Source organism: Sarcophilus harrisii, chromosome 4 (genome assembly GCF_902635505.1).
Source record: "Sarcophilus harrisii chromosome 4, mSarHar1.11, whole genome shotgun sequence".
NCBI lineage: Eukaryota > Metazoa > Chordata > Mammalia > Dasyuromorphia > Dasyuridae > Sarcophilus > Sarcophilus harrisii.
The window spans coordinates 425,676,483-425,684,696 of NC_045429.1; positions in this window are offsets into that span (position 1 = coordinate 425,676,483).

Below are 8,214 nucleotides of genomic sequence, written 5' to 3' on the forward strand. Positions count from 1 at the left end.
TAGTGGTTTATAGTCATCTCCCAGAGTTCTTTCCCTAGGTGTAGCTGCTTCAGTTCATAACTGCTCTATTGGAACTGATTTGGTTCATCTTCGTTGTTGAAGAGGGCCGCGTCCATCAGAATTGATCATCATATGGTATTGTTGTTGAAGTATATAATGATCTCCTGGTTCTGCTCATTTAACTTAGCATCAGTTCATGTAAGTCTCTCTAGGCCTTTCTGAAATCATCCTGCTGGTCATTTCTTACAGAACAATAATATTCCATAATATTCATATACCACAGTTTATTCAGCCATTCTCCAATTCATGGGCATCCACTCAGTTTCCAGTTTCTGGCCACTACAAAGAGGGCTGCCACAAACATTCTTGCACATACAGGTCCCTTTGCCTTTAAAATCTCTTTGAGATATAAGCCCAATAGTAACACTGCTGGATCAAAGGGTATGCACAGTTTGATAGCTTTTTGAGCATAGTGGAACCATTTTTTAAACAATCATAATTTTATGTACAATTAGATGCTCTTAATATTTTTTTTTCTTCTGGCAATGTATTTTGTGGCTGTTTTGCCTTTCCTGTGTCAAAACAAAATTTAGCAATAGGAATATGTGAAAGCAAGAAATCAATCATACATAAATTCAAAGTAGATATATTCCATAAACATTAAGGGGCTGCTGTTACTGGAATACCCTTGTGAAGGGATAGGAGAAATACAGAGCTGAGCTACTGTTCCATGATTTAAAATATAAGGAGGAATAGATAGGATATAAAAGATTTCATAAGTGTATGTATCAAAGTGCTATTTGAAGGCCACAATAAAGAAGGAATAACTTTGATAAGCTGATCAGAGCAATTTAGGAGTTGGTTAAATTAATACCAAGTTTTATAGGAAGAGATATTCAACATGTCTTAAAATAGAAGTGATTTAAATTTCCCCTCTTTAAAGTCCACTCTTCTCAGCAGCCAAAATCAACTTCCTAAGACATACATGTAACTGTCAAAGTCAAAAAGCATTTATTAAGCACTTACGTGCCTGGGAGGTACTGCTCTAAATGCTGAGACTATAAATACAAGCAGAAAACTTATCCCTGTCCTTGAGGAACTTACATTCTGATGGAGGAAGATAACATATTACAAAGAAGATTGGGGAAGGTGCCCTGGAGTGTCGTGATAGGTACAAGTCAGAAAGAAATGAAGACAAAGCTGGCTTGGCCTTTAAGTGGAGGTTTTGAGAAATGTTGGCCAATTAGAAGAGGTAAAGCCTGCTTCCAGTGGGAGAAACCCAGCAGTGGAATGAAGGTGCAGGATGAGGGGGCTGCTGGGTGTGCTGCAGAAAATCCAGTCTCGAGAGGAGTCTAGAAGGCACTGAATACAGGTGACCTAAAATCCAATAGAAGCATCCCACCCTGGGAGGCATGCTACACGCTGGCTCTAAGAAGTCTTTCAGGACTTACTTGAGTCCATTTTATGTAGTCATCTTGTAGCCAGACTCAACTGATTGAGATTCCCAAATCCCCAATTGCTATCTCCCACCTCCATCCTCTTAAGCTTGACTTTTTTGTTCACCTGAACCTCCTAGAATCTCTAGAAATTATTACAGTGCTTTGTACCCAAGATACACTAATAAATGCTTGTGCATTAAGAAATTACAAATAGAAATGCAGAAAAATATGAGAACCTGTTAAGATCTGTTATACAGAGAAATAAGAATCAGGAGATAAGTATGCACTGACTAGAACATAAGGAACATAAACCAAAATCAAGTTGAATGCTGAGAAGCTGAGAACAATCAATCTCCCAGAGATGTTAATTGAACATTGTTCCTCTCAGTAGAGAGGGCTACTATAACAGATGGTTGTATATATTGTCGGGCAGCGAATATATTCAGTTTTCTTAACTCTTTTTAATGAGGACATCTCTATGACTGTAATATAAAAAAGTGTCAAAGTTATTTTTAAAAGAAAGTAAACGTTTGAATGAATGAGCACTCTTGCCTGCCAAACCTGTATCCTCCAGATTTCCTGTTAAGTGTATCGGCAACATTTAAAATCATCCAGGGATCAACTCTTCCCTGTCCGTGCCCTCAGCTCCATTCAATGAGCCACCCAGTCTTGTTAATCTTTATTATCTCTTGCAACTGCCCCTTCTTTCCACTCATAGGTCTACCCACTCTTGGTCCTTCACCTTTGTAATGGCCTGATTACTCTCCCTTTTCCCAGTCTTTCCCATCTCTAATCCATACTCCAAAGCTGCCAAAATAATGTTAAAAGGCCCAGCATAACAACATTTACATAGCCTTTTAATGTTTGTCAAGTGCTGTAGACACAGGTTAACTCATTTGATTCTCAAAACTGAGGGAGATGCTATTATCCATATTTTACAGTTTAGGAAACAAGCTGAGAGATTAATTTGTTCACAGGTCTTCCATACTATAAATCTAATACTCTTATCCACTTGAACTGACCACCTCTCTCCTGTTTAGAAGCCTTCAGTCGCTAAAGATACAAGGGAAGCCGAGTCATCTAATCCAAAGTCCTTCATTTTTGAAATGAAACAGAACCAGAGAAGGTATTTATTCCTGCAGTCACACTAGTAGAGTTGGAGAACCAGAATTTGAACCCACATCCTTTGATAGAAACCCAGTATGATGGCAACAATAAAACTATACAATGATCAATTCTGATGGACATGGCTCTCTACAACGAGGTGATTTAAACCAATGCTACATGTTCAATGATGAAGAAAGCCATCTACATCCAGAGAGAACCATGGGAACAGTGTGGAACACAACAGCATTCTCACTCTCTCTGTAGTAGTTTGCTTGCATTTTGTTTTCTTTCTCAGTTTTTTCTTCCTTCTTGATCTGATTTTTCTTGTGCAGCAAGATAACTGTATAAATATGCACATATATTGGATTTAACATATATTTTAACATTTAACATGTATTGGACTATCTGCCATCTAAAGGAGGGGGTGAAAGGAAGGAGAGGAAAATTTGGAAGAGAAGGTTTTGCAAGGGTCAGTGTTGAAAAATTACCCATGCATATGTTTTGTAAATAAAAAGCTTAAAAAAGAAAGAAAGAAAAGAAACCCAGAATGGTGATTAAAAAGATTGGCGAGATCTAGTTTCTGAGTAATTTAATCATTTTATTCATAACACCAGCTGATTATTTTTAAAAGGAGGGTCATTCAGCCATTTTTCTTATTTTTTTTTATTATAGCTTTTTATTTAGAAGTTATATGCATGGGTAATTTTATAGCATTGACAATTGCCAAACTTTTTGTTCCAATTTTTCCTCCACCCCCTCCCCCAGATGTCAGCCATCTTTTTTAAACCAAAGAAACTCGTGCCCATGGACTCAACAGTTGATATACCCTTTGAAGAGTTCGAAGAGTAAGTGTTCAATTCAGGGTTGAATAACATGTCACTCTTGGACAGAGAAAATATCTATACTAGACCACTCCCTTTCTTGGGCTGTCAAGATGGGTTCTCCAAAATCTAAAGCAACAAGGAAAAACATAAAGATGAACATCTGGAAAATCTCATGCCAGATATACTCAACACCAAAGAAACCCAGTGTTAGGTGAAACATTTGACCAAGTTGAATCATCTTCCATTCATTTTCCTTATTTCCCTCAGAGACAGGTCCACTTTGTAACCCCTAAAATTAGAGCACCTAAATTTTTACAAACTCAAGGTTTAATCATTCATCAGTAATCTCAATTCCATAGGACTTAAGAGAATTTTTACAGAGGATGGTGGAGTAGATCAATCACATCCATTGAAAATTAGTTACAAGATCCCTATTGGATCAAGATCCAAACTTTTAAGAAGCTGGGACCTAGTCTGATCCACTCAATTTTCAGTTAAGGAAACTGAGGCCCAGAGAGATCAGGTGTCTTGCTGCTGGTCACAGAGTCTTCACATAGACTTGGAAGCCTAAAGTTTACAATGTGAAATCTGAGTGGAATAAAGATTCCTAAGTAGAATGAGGAGTGCAGTCCTGGCAGAGGAGATATTTGGGTGGAGAGGTAGACAGGATGCTAAGTGGGGCAACTGCTATATTTTATTTTGGCTAGAACTTGAATGAGAGGGGAAATAGTGTTAAGATCAAGCTGGTAAGATAGATTGGGAGTCAAACTGGAGAGGGCTTGAAATGTCAAGTTAGGTCCTTTCCATTTTATCTAGGAGGAAACGGGATGCTATGGAGCTAGTGAGAGAAATGATTATTAACAACCAATATGGAGAGATTTAGAGCTCCCCCTTCTTCCAAATTCCTGCTCTTAAAGTTGTTTTTAAGAGTTACTGATAATGAAATTGAATAATTCTCAATCTTGGTCAGACTCATCTAACCTATAAGGAATTTAATCTAGAGTGGAGAAGCCTTCTACTCAATCTTCAGTTCTGGTTTAGTTTGCATCACTGGAGTACTTTTGGTACCCAATATAACCTGCTACAAAAAGTTTCTCTGTCAGAGACGTCTGGCTACTGAGGGGACATCGCTCTACTTTTATTGGTAACCAATAACCTTGCTGATATATTGATCACACTTGGAAACATATCTCAGTTTGTCTTTATTGGAGATTTTTGTCAAAACTGTTGTATTTCTCTACTTAAAATCACTTCAGATTTATCTTTTTACATGTATGTGAAGTAATCTAAATCTTTTAAGAGTAGACATATTTGCTTTTTTATACCCTGCATCATTAAGAGTAAAATAAAAATTATTTGCAAAATTTAATTGACATAGGTTTACTGTGAAGAAGGTGGAAACTAATCCAGGACATACAAAAGCAAAGAGGTAGAAATGGCCACTAGTGCCATATGGAATATATAGAAAAGGAATATTTTTGTTCTCTAATAGCCAAGATTCTTCTTGTGCCTTTTAAAGCTACTGTGGCAACAGTTAAAAAAAAAAAAAATCTCTCTTTACTGCTATCTTCCTACCTATAATACCTTTAGTAGAATAAAATCACCAAATGTTGAGTCCCTATGTATAGGAGGACCCTGTGCCAAACACTGCTATCAATGTGTTGCCATTTGTATTAAAAATGATACTCTCCAGATTTTTAAAAAACTGGATTTCTTTTTGTCATCCAAACTGGAAGCACAGTGATCAGTCATAGGCTCTATCCCACTTCTCATCTTCACAGAAGCTCTGATCTCTGTTTTTTGAGCTTAGGCAACTTGCTTAGGCAGCCTGGTAGCTGTGGTTCAGCATGGATACTGGTTTTAGTTCAGGCACTTGATTGGTTTAGCCCATTCCTGCTCAAGAGATCCACCAGCCTCAGCCTCCTCAGAGCAAGGATTACAGGTACTGGTCTCTGTGATCCAGTATAAGACTAATTTGTCTAAGGTGCTAGAACATAGATGAGGGCACAGATGAGTTATTTCAAGTGGTGCAATGGTCTTGCTAAATCTGGCCAGAAGTTCATTGTAATAACATTCTAATACATCAATAAGGGATTCAGATCTAAAAAGGGCTAGGAAACTATTAACATTGCAAATGAGAAATAAAGACTTTGAAAATACAGTGGTGTCTTGGTATTATTGTCAATTCATTCCAGAAAGCACTACAAGTGGTAAAAAGAAATATTGAATGAATTTTTCCCATAAAGGAGAACATCTCCAGTGTGAAGTCTAACCATCTCTCCACATCCAATTCCCCAAGGGGGCAAATGGGGCTTCCAGATTCAGAGAAACAAGCCCAGCCAGGCTTTTCTCTTCTTGACCCAACTCACTATCTAAGAATCTCAGCATTTATATTCTCCCCCCATCATTGTCCAAGTATTCCTCAAGCTTCTTTGGGTAAAGGTGGGAGGGGAGTGCCTGGATGTGGAGATGGAAGATTTCTCACTCCACCTGTTGCCCTGGGTCCTCCACTCCTGTTCTAGCTCCTCCATCTCTTGCTAAGTATGCTGGATGCTCCATGCCACTTTTCAGAACTACTGTTTTGGGAGCTGGTCAACTATGTGCTGCAGTGGCCATACGCTGCAGAACTGCCCAGCAACCTAGGTAATGTACATGTACATGTACAACTTCAACATAGTGGATTCCAATCTGAGAGTCCTTTCACACAACAGCCTTCACTGGGAGGAGCCCATGACCAAGGACAATAGCAGTGGTGGCAGGGCTGGGCAGAAAGTCTCGCCAACCTTACATCCCTACTGCTCAATCAAGACAATAACCAAGTGCAACAAATCCTGAAGCAATTTTTTTCTTACCCAAATGCTCGAATACTGAATTTGATAAATTTCAAAGCAGAGTGAGTAATAAATGGAGTAGGAACATTTCAAGCCCTTAAAATATGCCTTTGCTCAGACTGGAATTCCCCCCTCCAATTTTTGAAGTTCAACTCAAATCCATTCATGCTACCTACTATTAGGCAAGTCACTTTAACTCTCTCAGCTTCAGTTTAGTCACCTGGAACATGAAGGACTTGAACTATCTAAGATTCTTTTCTGCCATAAATCTGATCTCTCAGACAGTAATGATTTTTCCTTGAATATGACATAAAACCTTTTGCATAGTTTGTTTTTTAATAACTTTATTCCATCCTGTCCTCTCCTCATCATCTCAGCTTTTTTCTTCAATCTCTCTTGACTGCTATCCTCCTGTCTACAAATATTTTCATGTCTCTTCTATCCTCAGAAAACTCTCACTTGTTCCATTTTTCCCTATTATCTTACATCTCTCTCTCTCTTTTTTTTTGGATGATTAAACTCTTTGAGAAAGCTATCTGTCATCATTGGCTTTGTTTCTTTTTCTCATTTCTTAATTCTCTGCAGTCAGGCTTCCATGTAATCATTCAACTGAAACTTTTGAAAGTTAGCAGTGCTCTTGTCAAATCTTATGGCCTTTTCTCAGTCCCAATCCTTCCTGAGCCTTTATGCAGCCTTTGATAAAGTTAGTCATTCTCTTTTCAGTTTTTTTTTTTTTTTTTTTTTTTTTTTTAATAACACTTCTCTCTTCTGGTTATCCTGTATGATTGCTTTCTCAGTCTCCTTGCCTGTCTTCATTTGAAGCAAGGCTATTAACCATAGATATGTCCTAAGACTATTCTGGATTATATATTATTGTATTTGGGGATTTCATCAGTTCACAAGGATTCAACTGTCTTCTCTATAGAGATGACTTTCACATCTACGTGCCTATCCTAATCTCTGTCCTGATTTTTGTTCTTTCAGCTACCTATTAGACAGCTTGAACTGGATTCCCATCAACATGGCTAAAACTGAATTCATAATCTTTTCCTCAATCCTCCCCTTCTTTCTCATTTCCCCGTTTCCAGGGATCCACCATCTTCCTAGTTATCAGGGCTCATCACTCAGGAGTCATCTTCAACTCCAAACTTTCTCATTCCCCGTAGCCAGTCAATTGCCAAGTCTTGTTTCTTTCATTTCTTGACAATCCCTTCTCTCTGACACTGCCCTCGTGCTGGTTCAAGCTCTACTCAACTCACACCTGGACTACTGCAATAACCTGCTAGTGGGTCAACCTGCCACAGGTCTCTCTCCTTCTCCCTTCCATTCCATCATCTTTTCAGCTGCCATACTGGCTTTTCTAATGGACAGATATCTTCATGGCTCAAGTTTGCCTCCCAGGATCAATTAAAAAATGCCTCCATTTGTCTTATACGAGGTCCCCCATAACCCGACCCCTTCCTTTCCGTACCCCCACCCCCAACCAGGTACTTTGCAATCCAAGCCAATTTGCAGTTTGTCCAATAGTCTAATCCATTTTCCACTGCAAGCACTTCCAATAACTCTCATCTCTGCCTCCCAGCTTCCCTGGGTCTCATTTAAACGCCACCTTCAAGAAATCTTTCCTAAACCTCCTTAATGCCAGAGTCTTCCCTCCCTGGGTTCATTCTGTCCATTGCCTATTTGTACACGGCTGTTTGCTCTTGTTTCCCCCACTGCATTACGAGCTGCTTGAGAGTAGGGGCTTCTTTCGGCGTCTAGCCCTTGGGCGGGGCTCACTGGGAGTTTCGGGGTGCTTGCTGCACGGCCCCGTGAGTCAGGCGGGGCTAGACTGAGTGCCAGCAGCCTCGTGGTCTCAGTAACTTCGCTTGGAAGACGAGGGGGAACTGAACCACACTGCCCGAGACCAGCTCGGAGCTCTCCCTCCTCTGCAGCCAGCCCGTACTAGCGTGTACCTCCAAGCTGGGCCAGTCGCGGCATCGCGGCTGGGAGTCCGCTTTCGTAGCGACCAGC